We start from the raw sequence: 21,378 nt of genomic DNA on the forward strand, positions 1-21,378 counted from the left end.
GTTGTTACAGTCACCATATTATCTGATACATTTTATTTTCATTTTTCCCAGATTTCAAAATATTTTTAAAAAGCTTACATCAGCAGCTAACAAAAATGATGAAGCTACTTTCTTATTTTAGAAACTTCATCCAAGCATACAATGTCTGGTAGAACAACTGTTTGCATTGCCTATTTCTGTTCTTTTTAGTGACAGAAGAATGTTTTACAAAATGAGGTGCAATAAATAAATAAAATATCAGCATGCACACAAAGCCCATTATTTGTTAATGACTTCTGCGTTTGTGGCTCTCTGGAACAGGATTGAAAATTGACTCTATTACAATATGTTTAAAACTTGGCATCATGTGCCTGTAAACCTGGAGATTTTCTAACAATAAAATCAAAACATTGGGATCAGCCAAAATGTATTATTTCTTCAATAGAGTCATAGCTAAAGCATTATATTCTCCCAATATTATTCCCAGGTTGGTTAAAGTGTTTAGAAACATTTTTTTTTATTTCTTTTCCCATAAAGTGTCCATTCTTGTTTTGTCCAGCCCCTATTAAGTTAACCTGAAAAAGGTTGAGTCCCTTTGTTTCAATGATTTGTGATGTGATGTTGCTGCTCATATTTCACTTGGTGTTGCTTAAATTGCCAATCATGGATCTCGCATCCTATCCGCTGTCAGCTCGGGTTGGATTATCACCTCGGATGGGGGTTCCCTGTTTTCGCTCCGTGGTGAGCACTTCCTCGTTTGGTTTTATACAATCTCATTTTTCTAATGAGAATGCAAATGAAAGAAAAGCTGTGTGAAATGGCTATAGATGAGTTGCTTGTCAAAAATGTTTTACTTTAGAAGAAAAAAACAAAGCGCCGATAGCTCGCTCAACAGGGTAATGCAGTGCATGTTCTAGATGGACTCCTCTTTAGAGTTGTGGCACATGGCCAAATATGAAGGCAGCACATCTTCATTGCTGTTGGTTTTCATTTCTAGTGCTTAAACAACTCATGCAGGTTTTGACAGCTTTTTTTTTTTTTAATATATTAACATAAACCACTTTATTGCTGTAGCACGTTTTCAATAGAAAATATAAATGTTGGCTTATGAAAAGATTTTTATTTTTTTTGAAAGACCATACACATTTTTTTTGTTCGTAGGAAAACATAGAAATAATGTTGCATTTGGGGAACTTTAAAACATACTTTATTATAAAATATGAATCAAAATACCATAAAAACACAATAAAAAGAGTCATTTTCTCTGAGAGACCATTTTGGAAGTCAGCTGCGTGCCTGCAGTAGTATGCACGCAGTATGTAGTGTTGGTATGTGCTGGGAGATATGACTGGAAGATGAAATTTTCCTACTGAACACTACTAGAGATCTGTACAAAACTAACCCATAATTAGATTTAAATATGATATGTATTCACTTTGCTTACTTTGGCTTTTATTGATTTATTTATAATGAGTTAAAAGTATAGGGTGATATCTCAAATCACCTTAGGCAGGGCTTTATGACTGCCTCAGGTCTCCCTGCTAATAATCTTACATCTATTTACCTCCATCAGTAATGAACAGGCTCATGGGTCAGCAAATCCCACCAGACACTCATCTCTCAGGGTGGGTTTCACTCACTCTTCATCTGGAGCTGACTTTCACATGTGGCCTAAGTGATTTGGGTGTCTCTGTGTGTAGGACACTTGTCAGATATGTAACTAGGTAATCAGGAAATTAGTTGTGTGTGAAAAAATAATGCAATTTTTATACTAATACAAGTTATTACGTGCACTACGACACCCCTCAGAAAAGCTGTGTGAAGGAAAAGGCACATGGTACTGTGATGCTAATGGTTACAGGACAGATTTGCAGCATGGTCCATCCTCTGCAGCTGGAACTAGATTTTAAACCAGCAGAGATTCTACCTGGGCTCAGATGCTGCTTGTCAAAACACATCCAGATTCCCAGGGGACTTCAGCATTTTGGGTGCTGAGCTTGTGTAGCAATTCAGCTGTAAATGTCACAGTAGGAACAGATGGACATCAAGCACTTTAGTAAATCTCACTTAGACTTTGGTGAACAGAAGAATTTGACATTTTTACCCTAATTATAGATACTGAGCACTGAAACATTTGACCAGAGAGCTTTTGAAAACCTTGTCTTAAAATATTTCCTGTTCAGGAGTGATTAGCCAATACAGTTTTCAATTTAAATTTTAATTAAAGCTTATTTGTTATGTGCAGCATTAGCTTGCAACACTTTTTTTTTTTTTTTAAAGAAAAGATGTTATCTTTATAGAATTGACTTATTTGGAAACTTAACATAAGCTTCCAAGCCCACAGAAAATATGGTGATGTGTTTCTGTTTAAAATATGTTTTTAAAAGTAATTCACTGTAAAATGTTTTTGCAGTAGTACTTTAGAAATAATTTTGGATGTTTTAGATAGGAACCTCTTAAACCCTGACTCTAAAATACAGATATACAAAAAACTTATAGGAATACAGTTTCACTACTCATTTTTTTAGCCATGCAGTTCACACATGACCTGATTATCACTTTGAAAACATCTGGGTTGAGTAGTGATAGGAAAAAGCATATCAGTGCTGATGTATGAAATAGCCCTGGCCCTGCATATAAATGGACACAGGGTGTCTATTGACATCAACAGATGTTGTAGGTAGGGGAGGTACTTGAAATATTACAATTTTATCTGTGAATGACTGTTGGGGTAGTTTTACTGATCATAATACCTCAAAAATTTAATTTTGAAGAAGTGCCTGTCCAGTCAGTCTTGAAATTATTGAGATAATGGGTGGCTTTCTTTCAATGCAGCACTGTTCTGTTCACCCGGTGTCGATTGCATGGCTCTAATTAAATCCATGCAAGGGCTGTGCTTTATGCTGTTATTAAACAGCAGAGTGTTAAAATTGATTTAGCAGGCTTTAGAAGCAGTTACCCTGGAGAGGTGGCATGGCCAGGAGTCACCTGCTTCTGCAGAAACACAACATAAAACCAGTCTTCTCCCTAGCAGTTCTGGACAGATTAAAAATAACCCCTAGCAGTTCTAGACAGATTTAAAAAAATATCTTTCAGGTATCTCAGGTGCAGGCTAAGACTTCCAAGAAATCACCTGATGATCGACAAAGAGAAAAACAATCGGAAAAGGTTCCCAAAATGTGTCTGTGTGTTAGTTTGGTTTTTTCGTTGTTGTTGTTGTTTTGGTGATGAGAGGGAAATAGCATGAGAAGTTGGGAGGGTCTCCCACTGTGGGGAGACTAAACAGGAAGAGTAAAATACAGACACAGCAGTGAAAAGAGAATCAGAGCACCAAAAATAGATTTGAATGACTTTAAAGGTGTAGGTGTGACTGCCTCATGAAAGTTTGGGCACCTCTTAGTCGGTACACAAGGTACATAACCCTCAGGAGAGGTTTCTAGAGGTGATATGTGACTGCTGTGCTTGTAGGATACAGAAGTGGAGGAAGGTTCTCACCAGGAATACAGTCCCCAGGGGTGGCCACAGCTAAGCAGGAGGTAGAAATACTTGCTGGTGGAAATCTGCCTTTAGAGGAGCAAGGGGAAAATTCTGGAATGTCCTAGCTTGAGCCTTAGGAGGTTCAGCTCAGGGCTTCATTCAAAGCTCATTCTAGTGGTTGAAGAAGTTGTCCATTGACACTGGATGTCTGTCAGGAAAAGAGTCCATCCCTTTCTCTCTCCTCCTTGCTTCTTCCTTACCAGTCACCCAAAAGCCTCTCTTACACATGTTTTGCTCCTGACTTTTAAATTTTCCTATCCTAAGATGTGAGATATCTCCTTGTGGCTCACTTTGAGATCTCTCTGCTTTGTGTCTTGCATTGATCAACAACAGATATGTGAGTCCACCAAACTAAAATTATGAGGACAAAAATACAAAGAATTAAGTCTGGTTTATCTTTAGTTCCATTGTTCACATGTGAGAGTCTGAGCTCCCAAAGGAAAATAAAAGTTTCATTTTTACCTAAAGAAAAAAAGGAGATATTATCTTGAAGTTAGAATGGTTGCAGCTGGGTGTTGGAGAAAAAAAAAACAAACATTTTAAGATTTGATAATATGTGAATCAGCAACACTGGGCGAAGTGTCTGCAAGATGATTTGAGTTTCAAGGACGTAAACATACTTCATTGCTCTGATTTAGTCACCCTTGGTCATTCAGAATGTAAGTGGGAACTGATCTCATTTAGGAAATCATTGAGAGGAGATGAGTCTGAGGACTTGATTCTATCTTATCTTGACACACCACAGTTAATAAAGGAAGGCAATTATTATGTTTTCTGGGATGTACCCCCATCTGAGGCATTGTTAATAAACATTAAAGGGCTAGTTCTTCAAAGGTGTTTAAGCACCTAGCTCCCATTGATTTCAATAAAATGAGGCACCTAAGTGCCTTTAAAAATCTGACCTTAAGTGTCATCAGGAAAAAGTGGAGAAAAAGATAAGCAGGTTCTAAAAGAATAACAAGGGACTGCAGGCATATGATTCTGGCATGCTCCTGGTTATTACATTTTTTAGATGTATGGAGTGTCTGCACATCTTAAACCAAACAAAGATACAAACAAACCATCCCTGCCTATACTGCACAAAGCATCAAATTGCTCTCGCTTCTCCAGTCTCAGACATTTTTACAAAACATGCTGTATGGATTGAGATAAAAAGTGAGAAAACAACAAACCCAACACTATCCCCTCTGCTCCCTTCAGCCTCTGTGACACAGCCCCCCTCTCCCAGGGCCAGGCTTGCCCCTCCTCTTCCCTTCCTTTCCCTTCCCCAGTGTACTTGGTGAGCTGGAGGGGTTTGTTCACCTGACTCCCTCTGACAAGTAAACAGTTGGGCACAGCCCTAATTACAGATGCTTTTTTAAAAAGCTCAAACATATTCTTTCAGATAGAGGAAAATACCTTGCTCCCAAGACTAGCCTTATCGAGAAGGTACAGTAGGTATGACATAGTCCCAGTGTGATAAATAGATAGATTGACAGCAGTGGCAAGCAAATGTTAACATTTTTTTTTCTTCTTTTTTGAGGAAAAATCCTGAACTAGAAAATATCATGTTGGTTTGTCACTATCTTTTCAGGTTTGTTGCATTTTAATACAAAATAGAAAGTGAGAGGGAAGGAGGTTGCCTTGCTGTTTGTTTCTTTCACGTTAAGCCAACTGTGCTGCTTACCTACTTCTTGATAAATATTGCTCAGTTACTTCTCTTTGGGATTAAGTAAATGAAAAAAAACCCCTCCACAGATAACAATAATTCCCAAAGAAGAGATTTTTAAATTTAAAGGCTAAACTGAAATTTAAAATGATTTTCCTGGATTTCCAACCTAGATTCCCTGTCTTATTCTCAGCGCATTTGTCCTTTTAAAGGAACCAATATGTTTGTATAACTGATGTGAAACAAGCTTGACTCCAAAAAGATTTAACTTAATATCTGGCTAAGCATTCAGAGGGTAGTCCATCTGTAGAATGTACATTAAGGACCCTGGCTGGAGCGCAGCGAGTCATGTATGATATCAGGCACACAAATGTGACGTGATGCCCATATACTCTTGAGCATAATTCGAAGTGCCATGAAGCTCTATGGGTAGAGAAGCTATAAACACAGTTGTCACAAATGAGAAAGTCTACAGGGTTATATTCAGGCTGAAGAATGAAGAAGCATTAGAACCAGCCATCACATCTTAATGAAATTGTTAATTAGGATATTATGGAATTCAGAGCTGAAGATAATATCTGTCCAGCAACCTTGCAGCATGCTTTAATTAACCATTTCTTCTCCAAAATCGAAGGCAGACTCAAAAGTGGTGCAGGAAGCCCTTCATAAATATACAAATACAATCAAAATGATGTCACTTTTTCTTCTGCTGGATGTTTTCAATTTTTTTTTCCCTTTCTAAGCAGACCAGCACAGAACATGTGATTATAGGAATAAGCACACATTTAATCTACATAATCATCAGTCTTTCTTTATGTAAAAATGATTAGTAAATAGGCTTTTTAAGCAACTATTTAGATTAGGCATTGGCATCATAGATTAACTTATTTCTAAAACACTTGATTTTATCACTCTGCCTAATGATTTGTCTCATGATTTATTGGCTAATATGATGAATTGTGTTAGATTTATTGTTTATCCTATAAATAGTGCAACAAATCATTAAACAGTGATAAAAACCAGCAGTTTCACAAGAAAGTCTACCTATGTTGTCTTCATGTAAAATGTGCTTGTGCTGTACAATAATTTGATGGTTCTGTTTTCAGTTTTATGATATCAGGTGAATAGGCATCTCTGTTTAAATTAAATGGTTTTACAAAATAATAGTGAAGTCATAATCTTATACTCCTGCTATATTTATTTTATACAGAAAAATAAAGCCTAATGTCTGATGTATAGTGAATCTGTGAATTTATTCACAAGAATAAATGTAATATTCTTTCTTAGAAACACCTTAAATTTAATGGCAGTTTTTCATATTTTAGCATGTCAGCTGTGTTTTTCCCTGCTATGGTTTCATGTTGCAGTTGACAAAGATTCTATCCTGGTGATTTTAGAGATCTGAGGCCATGTCATTTGACTGATCTGAAAGGCTGGTGTGGGATATTGGTGAACTGAATATATGAGATTTGGCATTCAAATAATGGGAGTGGTCATTTTTTTTTCTTAAGACATAATGGCTTCTCTTGTTGCAGACAGAGCTAAGTCTGCCTGTATACATTAGGGATGAAAGGACAGAAAATAGAAGTAATATTCTTGGAAACTCCCTGAGGTCATCAGTGGGTTAGAACAGACGCACTCATGATGATATTATATGCTGCAGAAGTAGATTTGCAGTATTTTAAATTGAATTATTTGGACTGTAGTGGTCAACCTATATTGCTAACTAGGCTATTTACATTCTTTTGATCTCAAGGTACAGCCACACCCTATCTCCCCTCACCTGTTGCAGAAGGGCTTGTGCCTTCATCAGACCCATGGTTATATCCACAGCCCTCCCCGAAATACCTGTAAAGTGTGGTGTGCCAAGGACAGCTCACCAGCACTTTCAAATCCAGGATATGCTGGAAACACCAGTCTTTTGTTCATTTTTGGATCCAGAGTCCTGAGCAGGTGGAGCTGTGCTGTCCCCTCCCAAGGGCAGCAGATTTGCATGGCATGTGTGGCACATGTGACACTTGTGCACAGCCCATGAGCTCTGGGCAAGCCCAGGGCTCGTGACAAGGGAAGTGCAGAGGAAAACAGCACCTGAGAGCCAGTGCTGCTGCTGGTTATCCCTGATATTCCCACTGCCCTAGATGAAAAGGGTCAAGGGAAAAGGACAGGGGCCAAAAGCCATATCCTACCTGAGCAGCTGCATGGTGCCTGAGGCTGAAATCCAGCACCTGTCTTATGCAGCTCCATTTTTCTTGCATGTCACAAGAACTTGATTTGTATGAGAGGGAACAAAATGGGATGAGCAAGAAGATTAAGCAAAGGATCAAAGAATAAACCCTTGACAAGTTTTTAACAAGCACAGCTCTTTCCAGGCCACCATTAGGTCAGCTGCATCGGTTACTTGATTTGCTTGTTTAGCACAATGGTAAATTATGGGGAATTTGGGTATTGATTATTTGCACTTTGCCATGGGTGTGGTGCAGCCTGGGCACTCAGACTCATCTTCTATGCCAGGTGCTTGTTCAGCTGCTTGTTCCAGCCTGTAGAAGAGCCTGAACACAAATTGGCAGAATCTATGCAGCAAGGCTCTGAAAATCATCTCCAGTGATCCAGAAAGCCTCGTAGCAAGCAGAAGAAGTCCTGCTCCTTGTCACTGTGATTATGGAGATGCAGGAAGCAGGTATCCATGTGTGGCATGGCCTAACGAAGAAAGTGTGCCTTGTTTGTTAACTAACTGAGCATGTCCCTTCACTGCCCTGATAATAATTCCACCTCTCAGGTTTTCACAGGGAAACTGCCACAGTGCTTAAGAATAAGGTGCTTTTTCTGTGTCTTGGACACCTACTTTATTTGTGGAAGGACACTGAGCACAGCTCAACAGCTTCCCAATTATGGGCTACTGTATAGTTTTAAAAATGAATAGAAAATATCTCATGAGCCCTTTCTGTAGTACTCTAACCTAGCTGTATTTGGTCTCTTTGTGTCTTATTGGTAATGCTTTTTATAAAAAGAAGGAACAAGTATGAGTCTTTGAAAGTTGGTAAGAAATAAAACTTCCATGGCTATTCTTAAGGGAAAACTGACAATGTTTTTGGGTCAAAGTCTGGAAAAAATTAAGTTAATTGAAAGGTAGGCAGTAAATGAGATGGCTATTTAGGATTGATATTTTGGTGTGTCCAGTAATTAAATCCACAAAGATGGTCTTGATTACAGAAGCCAGCAAAGAAAATGTGCTTCTCTGTGCATTTGTTCCTCCATGTGTGTATGAGCATCACCAATTTGTCCTGAGGTAACACACTCTTCCTTGAAAGGGTGCACCCCATGGTCCAGCTGCAGAGTAAAGCTGCAGATCTTTTGAGTCTCTGGAGTAATCCTGGGCAGTGCTACCACTGATTTTACTACAGAGAGGCCTTTTAATCCTCTAAGTGTTTCTAGAGATATATTCTTGTTTATCTTAGAGGCATATCTTGGGAAAGTTTCCTGGAATTTCTCTCGATCTGGAGGTAGAGGAGGAAAATAGAATGGAAATGCTGGATTAAAGGGAAGGGGCCTTAAAGGAATAGAAATTATCATTTAACACAGGGGGAGGAAGTGGTTTATTATACTGGACCAAACAGCTAGAAGGACCTTACTTTATAAATGCTGACTCAGGCTTATCTCAAAGCAGGGTAAAGGTTATTGCATTAAAGGTTTCAAATCTGGGAAATTCATGTTCCTGGAGTGGGAGCATAAATCGGAGACATTTTTAATCTCACCGTGTAAATAAATCTCATCAGAAAAATAAAATTGTATTGCTTTGATTCATTTGCCATAAACCCTTTTAATCTGATTTTGATTGATAGCTAAACCCCTTGCATTAGAACTTTTTGAAAAAGTTTCAAGATAAGCAATTACTCACTCCCTCTGGGTAACGCAAAGTTTTCAAACTTGTGAGGATGTGTTACTACTGTATAAAGTATAACTGGCAAATATTTTTTATATTGTAATTGCATTTGGGTTTTATCTTTCACAGCATTTGTTCATCTTTCATGCCAGACTTTCAAACTCTGCAATGTGACTGACTGATGCAATAAGTGCAGTTAATTTTAATTCTGATTTTTAGGACTGGATTTGTCAATCAATATTGTTCACTGGAGTAATTCAGTAAGTGTCTCTAATTTCTTAGCCTTTTTTTTTTCTCTCTCTCTCTTTCTTTCTCTTTTACTTAATAATTTAGAAGTGAAACTTCTCTAAGAGCTACCTGTCAATTTGGTGTTCAGAAATTGAAGGATGAGTGGCTGTTGTTTGCATCCCACATGAACACAGCTCTGGTTTGGCAACAGTGATTGTCAGTAGATTGCCATTAAGTCTGTGCTCTTACCCCCTTTCAGTAGGCAGCCAAGATGCCAGAAAAACAGAACAAGCTGCATCTTCAAGAAATAAAAGCACACAGGGATCACGGGTAACCAGCAGTACATGCTCCAAACCAGACAGATCAAATTAATTCCGTGAAGAGGACTGGATTATATAAACACATTACATATGCCAGATATTGATGTAGGACATTATTCTCCCTTATTCACAGGAGATTCTGCTAGTGTCAATAAGAGGTTTACAGAAAGATGTAAAGTGTCATCATCAAGTAGTAACTAATGTTTTAGTTAGCACCGTTATTATTTCATATGCAGCATTACCTGATGGGAAAAACCCATTAACTTTAAAAACACAGTTGTGTGCTCTGTATTTCTTCTTGTTTGTTGTCCTTTCAACTTCCCTATCAGCTTTTAACATCAATCAACAAATTCATCCTTTTCCACGTGAATAACGATCCCCTGCTGACTCTCTGTCTGGAGAACAAGGAGTGTAGCAGAGCTGATTCTGCAGCACCCCTGTTATCTAGGACACAGACATTGGATATTCAGGGGTAACATCCAGGAGAGACTAAAATGATTCCATAATTCACCTAAATTTTTCTGGATTTTTTTTACTTGCCTGTAATCCTATCCCTTATGTCCTAGTACAGGATCTCGAGACTCCCAATGCCCACCTGCTGTGTTCCGAGGCCCTCCAGACCCTCTCCTCCCCCAGCTGCGTGTGCAGCAGCTCTGCACATCAGGCCTGTTGTGCAGAAAGATGATCCCTCTTTTTCTGTGCAGCCAAACTTATGGACTTGCCATGTCAGTGAAGATAATAAGAACTGACTGGCCTAAATTGGACTTGTATTCTTAGTGCGTTTTTGGCAACGTCATTCCCGTCCCTCGGAAACAGCCCACATTCCATTCCTCGTTACTGAACATCAGCGTCGGGATAGATGTGTCCCAAGTGCAGCAGCTTCCCAAACATGCCCAGCAGTGCAGGGGTGATGAGCACTGCTGATAGCATCAGCTGCCTGCAGGGCCTCTCTCCCTGCTGTGCCCCTGCCCAGATCCCACTGAGGGTTCTGGATCTGTCCCCGTTTCCTGAGCAGATGGAAGCTTTTATTGCATGTGAACCCCTCTCCTTGTGTGGCTTGGCTGAAAGCATTCCCTGGCAATGAAACAAGCTGTTTTCCATACACCATTGCAGCATGGCAGTGCTGAGGTTCCTGCAGCACCTCTTTCCAAAGGCTTGCTGCAAGTCCTTGGTTGCACCCAGTGGTGATTGCTGGGCACCACAGCTGTTATTGCTCCTTCTTCCAAAACCCTTCCAAGCAGCTCCTCTTTGCCTCAGGTTCTAGTAGGGCTTTTTGTTGTCTCTGAAGGTAAAGAAGGACTGTCTTGTGAACCTTTTTTTAGATGCTAAAACAAGCTTAGAACTCCATGGCTGGTCACCAGGTGACTTTCAGTGGGGGATGCAGCCTTCCCAGCCCCACAATTCCTCCTTGTGAAATCCAGAGTGGTACTTTTACTAATATTTTGCTCATCTGAACTCTTCCCCCCTGCCTTCCCCCATCCCCAAAGGTAGAAATAGTTATCTAATAAATATCCAAGTGTGCTCTAGCTTTAGGGATGACACACATTTAATGTGGCTTATGCTATGTTATTCTTGCTTAACTTTGAGCTTTTGATTTAGCATTCCAGTTTAGCAGTGGTATTCCACAGGGGATATTGTTGGTTTCCAAATCTTTTGTCAGAGTAATTGAGCATAACATCTCTGCAGGTTTGTGTTTCAAAAGATGCATTATCTTTTCTTGTCCATTTGTTCTAGCTAGGCTATTCAAAACTTTTAGGTTTACGGATCCTTTGAAAGAATTTGAGGTTTAGGACTGATAATTTATGTTTCTGCTGAATTTGCAACTCTGCATGTGATGATTAATACACTTCTCTCCATAAATATGAAGAGATGATATCTGTAAATTGGTAACAAAACAGAAGAGTTTCATTAAATTCTGTATTTTTCAAGAGACATCCATCCTTTTAAATCTTTATAAATTAAACATCATCCATGTCTGGCTCACTGAAGAATAAATGTCACATATAAGATATCTCCCTTAAATATTTTCTTGAAAGTAATCTATATGATTTACAACATATTGCAATTAACATTGACCTTTTGTCTGCTTCAAAAGAATGTGAGAACAGTTTTTTGACATCAAAGAGATTTTCTAAATTTCCAAAAATATTCCTGATGAAAGTTGTTCAGACTGGGAAAAATATGCCACCTTCATTTAAAAGTTATGGCACACTTGATAGATTATCTGCCTCTTTCCTAACCTTAGTTCATGCACAAAAGTGGATTTAAAAGTACTCTTGCATGTAATCATCTTTTAGAAAATGCAGATCCTCAGAAGTCAAAACCAAGAATCCTGTACTTCCTGTTTAAGATCAACTGACAATTTATTCAAGATCTGGAGGTTGCTATTCACTCTCCCATTTCTTTCCAGCCACTTAATTGCCAACATACAGCTGCAGTTGAGTTCCCAATAAATTTTGTACCTTCTTTCATCCAAAAGGTAGTAAAAACAAAGAATAAACCTCAGTTTTCACAAACATCTATATTCGGCTTTATTTTATAGTTCATTGGTATCAATATTTTGTTCTGTTTTGCCTTTAACCAACAATTACCTGTGGAAATGTTTGTGGTAGGCAGACAAAGGGTCTGTGAATAGCATCAAATTCTTTAACACAGTAAGACATAGAGTCCTGCTCCTCTCTATTTGCTTACTCTTTGCTCCTCACAGCTTTGGTCCCCTTCTAAAGGTTAGGAAGGCTGCTCTGGCCATGGTGTCCTGCCATGTGTGACAAGTTCAGGCGCTGTCCCTGAGAGCAGACTCTCTTTGTAGCAGCCCTGACTTTGATGGCGAAGTATTAACTGTTCAGTTGAGGGAGGGGAGGAGAGATCAGAGCACGAGTTAGGCCAGCTGCCAGCCACACTAAAATTACTCCTGTAACCACTCCAATATGTGTACCAGAATTTAGGGACTCCGATATATTCAGACAGAACAGTTTTACACAAAGGGTAGTTGAAATACAGCCTGGAACAAACTGCCGAAGTCAGCAGTAGAAGCAAATAGTGTAAATCAGCTCAAGGAGGAGTTTTTGAAGAAAGCAGGGGAAGAGCACAGAGCTACTAGCTCGAAGTTCAAGTTTCAGATGATGAAACACAGATTGATTTGTATTTCCTGAGGTTATGAGGGCAGGTCTTCATGGGCCATATCATCTTTTTTGGGCTGTTAAATGTTCTTATGTGCTTTTGCGCTGTGTTTCATCCCCTTTCAGTTTGGAGTGTTGCTTCCTTCCCCCACCACACTCTCTTGCTTTACAGTATCTTTAGATAAGGTCTTGCTGAGGGGCATGCATAGCACAGAACTCCTGTTTCCTCTCATCTTGGTGAACTTCACCAAAGCCAGTGTAATCATTTAGTAAAAGTGGTGCAAACAAGAGCACTTTTCAGCTTCTTGACATATAAATTTGCCTGCATTTTGTTGTTTCCTGGAAAGGGCCTCCAGACCATCATACAATATTTATGTCCAAACTGTAATGGTATAGAAATTTTGACTATGAACTCAAACATGGAAGAGTTTTAGCTTTTCAGGGTAAAACTGGTCTCAAAACTGTCATGCTGATGTGGTGAGAGGTGCCCATTGCAGGTGGGTACAGAACAGATCCACTTTACTGCTCTTCAGTCATGAGCCTGTCCTTGTTATGATTTTGTGGCCACTGAAGTGTTGCTCTTGAGCAGAGAAATCCTGCCAGAAAACATCTTGGGTTTTTCTGTTATTGTTGTTGTTTTTTTTTTTCAATATCAGGCAGTCTATAAAGCTAACTGTGCATGTAACAGAGTCCCTTTGCCCTCTCCCACATTTGTGACATACTGACACTTGTCTCTTGTGGGGGTCCTGAGCTGACTCCCCTGGCCCTCCAGGAGTCATTCTTGTGAAAGGCTTGGGGAGAGCAGCCATGGGCCTGATTCTGAAAGGTGCTGTCTTCATAAATTTGATGTCATGTCAATATAAGCTGAAATTTTTCCATAGCTTGGCTGGCTAGATTTTGCCTTGAATTTTACCTAGTCTTTCTCTTTTTTTTTAATAGTTCAACATCTTCAATTGCCATTACTAATATTACACAAGAAAAGAGTATTGTATTTTATTACAGGCTTCAGTTTATAAGTCATAGATTGGAGTAGTTTGTGAATTGGTGTAGTAGATTGGATTGGTTTGTGAAATGTTTTCAGTAGAAAATTTTCAAATGAAAAGGTTTCCCCTTCTAAATATTTTTGAAGATTTGATAAGTGAAACACAAATGTCTTGTCTTTATTTTGATGCAAGAGCCCAAAATACAGATTTTTTTTTTTTTAAATGAGACTCCCTGTGCCTTGGGTTTCCTGTTTAAAGTAACATTTATTTTCACTGAGATTTGAGTATTTCCAATATCTTCTGCCTCAGCATAACATTAAAAAGTGCTCTTTGTTCATTCATTAATATGCCTTTTGGGGTGCAGAAAGGGCATAAAATACCTCCTAATGATCCCACTTCCTACATGTTCATCCCCATTGGAAATCAGACATGCTGTTTCATAACCAAAAATTAAAAAAAACAAAAAAGAAGAAAAAAAGGGGGAAAAAAGAAGAAAAATAACAGTTAACTGAACTTTGTAAATGACTACAAAGACTTGGTTCTTGCTTCACAGAAATTCATAACCCGTGCTGGCACAATCCCTGCTCTCTGCTTCACAGCCCTAGATGTGCTGGTGTTGTGTTTAAAGCCCAACAGAGCAGTAGCAGCAAGACAGAGCTGGCCTTACAGGAACATAGCAGCCAGATGATTGGATCCCATTTCCCACAGGTTTCCAAGCCTGCAACTGAAAATGCCTTGTAACTCTATTAGGAAAGACCTATGTGATCAATAGAAGCAACAAGGCCACACAAGTATGTCTCGAAGCACAATGGAAATTGCACATCCCGTGGTGCTCAGGGGACTTTGTATTTTTCAGTGATTTTCTCACCCCATCCCTCGCCCTTGTTTGCAGAGCAGTTGTTCTGCCTCGTGCAGCTTTATTGCGAAATTCATTACCATATTTTACTCAAAAAAAAAAAAAAAATAGTTCTGTACATTGCTTAAGGTTTCAAGATATAAAGGTTAATTTTTACAAAAATTCTCTTTTTGTAAAGATTAGTTGTTATTTTGAAGCAGCATGATGCAGTTCCAAAGAGAGGATGTCTGCACTGGTGAGAGGAGAGGGCAGCAGTCCCTCACCCATCTCCCTTGTTTGAGACATGAGGACCAAGGTCAGCAGCCAGGGAGTGATGGGTTCCATGTGGGGAATCACAAGCCACAAGCTGACAGGTCAGTCTCCCCAGATGTTCTCAGGGTGGATCTGAGATGATGTGGGATAGATCTAAGTGCTGATGTCTCATGCCAAATTTTTTTATGAGTCATTTTTAGAAGTATCTCATTTTAGTAACAACTAAGAGACAGCTTGTCCTTTTATGTAATTATTTTTAATTTGCTCTTATGCACACAATACAACATCTTGTTTAAAACTTTTTTAATGTGAGGAAAACAAAACACTTGCTGTGAGGTGTACAGGGAGTCTTTTACAGACAGTTCATTTAGCTCAGAGCAAATGAAAAAATAACTACTTGACTAGGTTAGCTTTGGGTGGCCTCAGGCTCTTTGAGATTAGTTTTAGATTCATATACTATGGTCACTCATTGACCAAGCTGCTTCAGCCCTTATACATATCCAGGAAAGTATCTTTTCCCTCAGGCATGGTTTTCTTTCAATCATATTTACCAAAACCATTAAACACACTTGGGGCTTGCACTGAAGAGAGAAAAAACTTCATATGTTCACAATTCAGAACAACTTCTTCAGGAATTTGAAAAAAATTGCTTAGGTCTCAGTTTTTCAAGAGTTTAGTTTGGTGCTCCCTAAAACTGTTCTGTATAACTTCTGTAATTAAGTTACTCCTGCATTATTCCTTGTGATTTTTGTCAAAAATTTTTAAGTCCATGCAAAGATGTTTTGCTCCTGTGCAAACAGAAAAATGAAATATTTCCTACTTTTATTTCCAGGAGTGTTTGACAGTTGATACAGCACTGGGATGGGAAGCAAATGCTACACTGATTGCTTTTTATCTTTTTAAGAGCCCTTGAGTGGCCAAATTTTGTTTTTCAACAAATCCTCAAACCATAAGGGTTTCAGCTCTGATGTTTTCTAAAGAAATCTCTTAACACACCTGCCCTCCCCCTGCCCCCAATAGGTTTGGAACAGCATCCATGAGAGTGGATGAAGTGTCTCCACAGAGAAAGGGAGTGGAGCTGTTGTGTCCCTCCATCTCTGGCATTTGGCTGTGCCAGGTTTCTGATCCCCCACACAGCTCCCTTCATGTGCAGAGTCATATTGGCTCCAGTTCAGGGAAATTCAACACAGGAAGAGTAAGTGTTCACACACAAAGGCTGTATGTAGGACTTGTTACTGGACCCTAAATTTGGATTTGGGAAGCATTCCCAGATGGCCCATAACGCTGAGTATTTTTGGTTCTTAACTGAGAAAGATTCACATTAAATCCTCTTTATTAAACATGGATTTATAGGAAATACTCTTCATTTGAACAGTGTAGCTTTGAACAGAGTAGAAATGCATGTGAGAAGGAGGTGTAGGGATTTTTTTGTGTGCCATGTGTGGGTGTATTTCCCTGTGTACAGAGTTATTGTTTGTGGGAGAAGGGTGGGGGATGCTTTTTCCTCTCATGGTTGTCTATTTTGGGTGGGTGTCTATAAAAGAATTATTTCCTAAATTATCTGAGAAGTAAATTATGCTCTCCCTTCAAGATTTATCTCAATACAAATGCTGTGCCTGACAGGTTTCACTTAGGAGTTCAGACTCACCACTGCACTTTGCTCAAAGCAGAAATCTCTGGTGACACTCCCTCTGCTTAGCCTGGCTGGATTTTCCTTGAACTCTCTTGGATCTGTAACACTTGGAGGCACGTGCACACATTCTCTCCTGCTGCCAGCCCCTTCTTTCTCTGTATGGAAATCACCTCAACTGCTTAAATCTTTTGGCCTAATTTTAATTTCTTTACAAATAGCGGTGGAATTCCTTAGATTTATGTTAAAGATGCCAAGATACCTTATATCTGTAAGCTCCTCTGCAGTCAGGTTTAGAGCTTTTACAGGTCTCTGTCTTAGTATGAACCACATTCCTGTGAGAATTGTTTCTTTTGCAATCATACATCTTTGGTTACTGCAGGTATTTCTGGTCTTGTGCACTGAGCTGTAAACATGAGAATAAGAATTTCTTCTTCGAGGTGAGACCACAATGAGTGGATATCTGAACAGTTATTTAGTTCTACATTTTTCCTTTTTCATAACTGTCTTGATGTTCATCAAATTTCTAAAATTCAGAATTAGAGGTAAATTATAGAACTAATTTTTGCTGTCATATGAAAAATGCTCACTCCAGGAATGTAAGACTAGGTTTTGAAACTCATATTTCTGGTTATTTTCTATCTTTTAAAATAATTATTGGGGTTTAAAACAACAGGCAGCCTTTTTTTTAACTATTTATCTTGCTTCATGTAATGCTGCTCTGGACCAAAGAGAGACTGAACCAAATTTTGGGCAGTGTAACTATTTTTTGGGTATTTCCCTCTCTCACTGTGTCAGAGTAACCAAATTGTTCCTTTGTCAAGGTTTGTTGAGCAGTTGCTTAAGATCACAGTCTATGTGTTAGAATAACTGACTACAGCACAGTTTTAAAGCCTCTAATTTTAGTCTTCTATTATTCTTCTTTTCAATTCTGCATCTTGTCATCTTCAGTTATTAGAAATTCTAAATTTCAGCAGTGAAAATGTTAAACTATCTCTTCTAGTAGTTTTTCATTAATGTTTTGTGATTTAATATTTCATTGTGTGTAAAAAATCATGAGATATTATAGTGTGAAAAATACTGTATAAGTTTTATTATATTGCTTACAGCACTTAAATCCTGATGACTTTACAGCAGTGAAAATTAGAGATATTTTTCTTGGAAGTAAAATAATTAGGGGGTAAGGTGTAAGTGAATACAATTTGTGTGTTTGGTCATGCAGAATATCAGACTTTTTGAACCCTGTTTTCAGTTGTTTCTTGTTAGAAAAATAGAGTATTCAGAATTTCACCTTTTAACTATAAATTAGCACATTTGGTCTTATTTTCTGGAATTTCCATAGTAGACATGGTATGCTACAGCTAGCATATTGTCTCTGGAAAGCCTTCATATCTCCTGAAAATATTAAATGTTTTAGAGAGATGGAGAAGAAAACTCAAAGTGAAGGTAATGCCCTAATTTCTCCTTACATGTGCACCTGAAATAAGTAACTTGAAAATGTCTTAAGGTTTGAATTTTTAAAGTGACAAAGCTTAGTTCTCCTGCTGATGTGATGACCCTGTGACAGCATCTTTGCCTCCACATCACTGCACTGATTTTGTGTCTTCCAAAGGCAGGAGGCAGATCTTGGTGTCCTTTTATTTCCCCAGGTGCAATATCACAAGACTTAAATCACTGACAGGAGCTTCCTGGTAATCCTTGTGATTCCAATTTGTAAACTGGCAACACTTTTACACAGAAAAGCTTTTTTTAAAAATTTTATTTATTTATTTATTTATTCAATTTGCTTCCTTCCTTCCTTATTTATTTATTATAAGAAGCTGTTTTTGTTGTAGATACAGACTCTCATGAATGAACAGGCTCCTGGTCTCTCCCAGCACCACCTGTAGCCATTAGAGGAAGGAGCTCCTGTGGAAAATAACTGCCAGAACCTGCAAGAGGATCCTTTGCTGCAGCATCTTCAAGAGGATCTTTTTCTCCACTCACTTCAGTCCAGAAATCAACTGACCCAGCCAGATGCACAAAGTTGTGCTCTGTGAAGACTCTGTTCATATTTTATGGTAGTTGGACCTCAAAACTGTTGTTCAGTGAACTTTCCTCAGAAAAGATACTGACACAAATGTAATTTAAAACTTAACATGGAGATACTTTATGAATGTCTGTGTTGAACAGAGCCCAGGCAGAATTTCTCCCTTTGTGTTTGTGTGAAACAGGAATCTGAATTCAGTCACGTCTACACTTTGGGCTTGTAGAAATTAGCACAAGGAATAATCCCATGTTATGGAGTAATTTTTGATGTTCCCTGTAATTAAAATAGTTCTGCATTGCATTCAGGCAAAAACTACTCTTTGGCAGTGTGATGAAACATTAGAGAATTCTCCTCAAATTAGTTACAGAAATTGAATGACAGGACAAATTAAGAGGAGGCAGGAGGGGGTGAAATATTTTATTTTTAAAATACTCCATAAAGACAAACATGCAGTAAATTAGCAAGTGTGCCTTCTCAGTTATTCATGGAAACATGTTTGGAAAAAAACCATGGGGTTGGTTTGTTTATTATTTGGCAGAATTTTCCAGTGTTTTGTCAGCTTCCCACAGGCTGCTGTGCATGGAGCTCCTTGGGAGGATCTCCAGAAGGGTTTGAGGAAGCCTTCAGAAATGATGGACCAGCCATGGAGGAGAATGACAGAGCAAAGAGCTCAAAGCTGAGCAGCTCTTCTGCAAACCTCTCCACACCAGAGGCATCACTTCAAGCAGCCACATGTATGGAGGGGGAGAAAATGACAGCGATCCATGATTCTCTCTTCATACTGTCCTGGATACTTCAAAAGCTGCACTAAAAAGTATAAGCCAAACTTCCTCTGCATTTACAGCAGGTGGTATTAATTTATGTCATTTAGATTAATAGCAGTTGTTGTTTAACAATAGCTGCTGATAAACTAGCATTGGTTTAACAATATGCAAAAAATTGCATCTAAACTTTGGAGTGGGGGAGAAGCAGGGAAAGCAGCCAAGTGCTCCACCCAGAAATAGATGTGTGTGTGTGTCTGTATATATGTATATTAATTCCTCTGTCCAAGCACAGAAATGTTAACTTCAGTATGTTTATTGGGAGTGGTAAAAAACAGCCACTTGCAAATTCACTGAGACAAGGAACACCAGATTGGATCTGAATTTTTTTTTCCTTAAATGTTGCTTCCAACCACAATGTAAGTGTTAGAAAGGAGGGGGAAGCTTTTCTTTTTTGGAAATATATTGGGTTTTATTGCAATAAATGTTTCTGGCTCAAAGACATCCCCAGTTAAACCTGGTAATCTGTGAATGGAAGGGCATGTGCTGGCAGAAGAGAGCAGAGCTGTGAAAAGGATCTGTCCTTAGGACCTGTCTATCTTTTTGTTCATAATAAAAGCAAGGGGAAAAAAAAGAAGCAGTGTTATCAGTACACTTCTGCAAGTGAATTAGCTAGCACAGATTTGATAAAGCTTATAAACCCTCTAGAGCAATCGTGACAGTTTGCTGGCTTGGGCTTTGTCTGCTGCCAGTTACTCCTTGCTAGTGGCACTCTTTATTTATGCTTCAGTACCACGTTATCCTCTGGGCTTCAAACAGAAGGGACCTGTCTGTAAGTGTTTTGGTTGTGGTGTTAAAAAATAAGAGTGCAGCAAAACACATGCAACAGTGCCCAAGCTCCGTTTCAGCCAGTTTCCCTTCTTGTGGCGTCGCTTCCCCGTGACTGCTCCGTGCTGGCAGCGTGGCTGAGGTGGTGTATGTCTGCCTTCCACTAGAGAGTGTCACAGAGTTATTTCAATGAATGAAAAAAGCCACATGGATGCATTATCTGCTTTGTTGTAGGTAAAATGCAAAAGTGGTGTGACCTCAGGAACAGGAGATAGCTGTGCCTGCCTATATGTTTTCTATTTTCTAACCAGTGCCTTTTATTCTTCAATCTGCAGCTAAAAATGTACACAGTGCAGGAGGGAGCCACATTTTCATGCACACCAGGTTTTTTTTTCTGTCCATTTGACAACGTGTTCACCTTAATGTTATTGTAAATATACCATCTGACACTTTTTGCTCTCTTTTGTACTCAAATTAAATTTATACTTCAAAATGGTAGCATAATTCTGGGGTTCATTATCACATGCATATTCCTAGCACAAAGCATTGGCAAGCAGAGTTTAGATTTTGGATCAGTCTCTGTAAAATTCTACACATGGGAATCTTGGAAAAAAAGTTGCAGTCCATTAGCAAATTCTCATATCTGGACTGAAGATGTATATGCATAAGTAGAGAAATTGAAAAATGGTGTTAAGTAGTCAGAAAGTCTCCAAAGGGAGATCTGGACAAGAAGCTACAGTAATAGCAGTAGATGGCTGTTATTATAAAAAGAAAAACTCAAAATTGAGGACAATAGTAACACTCAAAATGCATGAAGTAATTTCTTCAGCCTCTGAAATTTCACATAGAAATGCAAACACTTAAAGTATTGTTTTTCAGGTGAGTCATATCATTGAATAACACCTATTCTTTTTTCCTAAATGAAGGATTAGCCATAAAGATACTTAATTTCAAATAATAAATTAAAAATCTGAGCACTGTGCTGACCACTGCAGTGCTTAAACTGGGGTTTAATCATCAAGGTCAGCTTAGGTACCTGAATTGCATCAAGCTCTGCAATTTATTTGTTTCTGACATAGAGGACTGATCCCTCCTTTCTTCCAGGTTTGTGGTGCATGGTCCACACCTGTGTTTGATGGACAGTTTTCTTTCTGCTTTAGGGAAAGGGACACCTCAGGTGATACCAGCTGGGACTGTCCTTTGATGCCATCCTGTTCTCACCTCTGGGGACATAGGGACTCCTCAGCAGGCACACCTTTATTCCCAGATGGCTTCCAGGATATAGGAAGAATTGTAAAAGCTCTGGAAAAGTCAAAGGCAGAAGAAGC

General features: G+C 38.8%; 1 long non-coding RNA gene across 12 annotated transcripts in view; it reads left to right on the plus strand.

Moving 5' to 3' along the window:
- The window catches only part of LOC111934666 (uncharacterized), a 38,248-nt gene extending 17,700 nt beyond the window's left edge, over positions 1 to 20,548 (plus strand). For 3 of the 12 annotated variants that reach the window (XR_015275546.1, XR_015275545.1, XR_015275547.1), the window contains exons 3-5: positions 7,676 to 7,841; positions 9,174 to 9,304; positions 18,268 to 20,548. This is a non-coding gene — a long non-coding RNA (uncharacterized LOC111934666). Of the gene's footprint in view, positions 1 to 7,675; positions 7,842 to 9,173; positions 9,305 to 9,531; positions 13,923 to 14,728; positions 14,904 to 16,814; positions 16,873 to 18,267 lie in introns of those variants that run through there. The other 9 variants (XR_002867362.2, XR_015275551.1, XR_015275549.1 and 6 more) reach the window with 7 other exon arrangements.
- Positions 20,549 to 21,378: the final 830 nt, after the last annotated feature.

The sequence above is a fragment of the Cyanistes caeruleus genome, chromosome 12 (genome assembly GCF_971803275.1).
Source record: "Cyanistes caeruleus chromosome 12, bCyaCae1.hap1.1, whole genome shotgun sequence".
NCBI lineage: Eukaryota > Metazoa > Chordata > Aves > Passeriformes > Paridae > Cyanistes > Cyanistes caeruleus.